A 1789-nucleotide genomic window follows, 5' to 3' on the forward strand; every position below is an offset into this window, starting at 1 on the left:
TGTAGCTTTAGTAATTGTTTTGGATTAGAAGAATGTTTAGATGAACCTTATTGTTTAGTTGGGTTTAAAATAAACAATTTCATTTTTTTTAAAAAAAAAAAAATCTTATTATTTTTATGCCCTTTGTCCCCAAATTCAGTTCAATTTTTGCTTATTGAAGGGTCGTTTAGGGTTACTAGGGCACAATCTATGAAGTACACTGAAGTTATTAAATACCCTGAAACGCTAAGTAAGATAGCATCTGGTATGATCATTGATCCACCCGTCCCCTTGAGCAATTATTTCTGCATGCTCAAGGCAAAAGGCAATTTTGCTTTTCATAAGTAGAGGCAGAAGTCAAAAGCAGAGGCATATCATCACCTTCTTTTGCAGGCTTGATAGCAATGACAGATGAGCACAAAGGGCAGGCCAGAGGTCAGGTTTGACTGGTTAAAAAACGCATGCTGAAAGTGTTCAGCTTAAGGTGCTGCAAAAGCATTTTAATGCATCCTTCCTATGTTGCTTCAACCGATCCCCAAGCAATGTTCATATGACCTGATATTATCCTTAATATTCCTGCACTCACCATTTGTGCAAAAATACAAAGCTTGGGATTCTCACAGTCAACTTCTTTACCATTAAGGAAATCTGCTAATCTTTTCTCAAACTGGGTGGCTCCTTTCACAGAACAGCTGTATCAACAGATGTGGTTGGGTTTTTCGGTAGGGACTTTCAGCAGATGTGCAGCTCTAACTTTCAGCTCAGATGTTACACCAGAGGAAACTGAATAGGTTTTGCAGTGTTTCCTATTAGTACCACTTTATAAATCCTTAGAAAAGACCACACCTGAAATACAGCATCCAGTTTTAGTCGCCACATTACAAAAAAGATGTTGAGACTTTGTGCAAAGAAAAGCAACTAAGATGATTAAGGGCCTGGAGACAAAAACATATTAAGAATGGTTGCAGAAATTGTTTATGGCCAGTCTAGAGAAAAGAAGGACTAGGGGAGGACATGATAGCGGTATTTCATTATTTAAGGGGCTGCCACAAAGAAGAGGGGGGTCAACTCATATTCAAAAGTACCACAAGGCAAGACAAGAAACAATGGATGAAAACTCATCAAGGAGAGAAGCAACCTGGAACTAAGGAGAAATTTCCTAACAGTGAGGACAATTAACCAGTGAAACAGTTTGCCTTCAGAAGTTGTGGGTGCTTCGTCACTGGAAGTTTTTAAGAAAAAAATGGGCAGCCACTTGTCTGGAGTGGTATAGGGTCTCCTGCTTGAGCAGGGGGTTGGACTAGAAGACAGCCAAGGTCCCTTCCTGCTCTAGTCTGATTGATAATGGTTCTCATTGGTGGAATGCCTCTTTTATCCTGCCTCCTGGGAATTCCCTTCCTGAGTGACTCTTGTTCCTCCTCATCTCCCAAACCCTGAAAGCAACAAAAATGAAAGTTGGCAGTGATGCAGAGAGCAAGAAAGTCCAGGATAGGAGCTGCATGGAAGTGCCAGGAATCAAAACAAAGCCAACTTCTTCCAACATTTTGGTCGTCCTGGATGTTGGAAAAGCAAGAAAGTAGCATTATAATAAAAATAAGTTTATATAAGGTCTTTGTATGATTTAAATAAGTGTTTTTTTTTAAAAAAGTATTAAAGCAGTATTAATTGATAAAACACTTTTTAGCCACTTCTTCCAGGAGAACTAGCTGAAAGTAATTAAAAGCTCGCGTTTGATAAAAGGTAAAACTTTGGACACAGTTTTGTAAAGAAAAGTTCCTTGTTAGTGCACCATAAGAAAAAAGGACAGAAA

The sequence above is a fragment of the Pituophis catenifer genome, unplaced genomic scaffold, assembly GCF_029215685.1.
Source record: "Pituophis catenifer annectens isolate HBS135680 unplaced genomic scaffold, rPitCat1.0.hap2 SCAF_4, whole genome shotgun sequence".
NCBI classification, from domain to species: Eukaryota; Metazoa; Chordata; class Lepidosauria; order Squamata; family Colubridae; genus Pituophis; species Pituophis catenifer.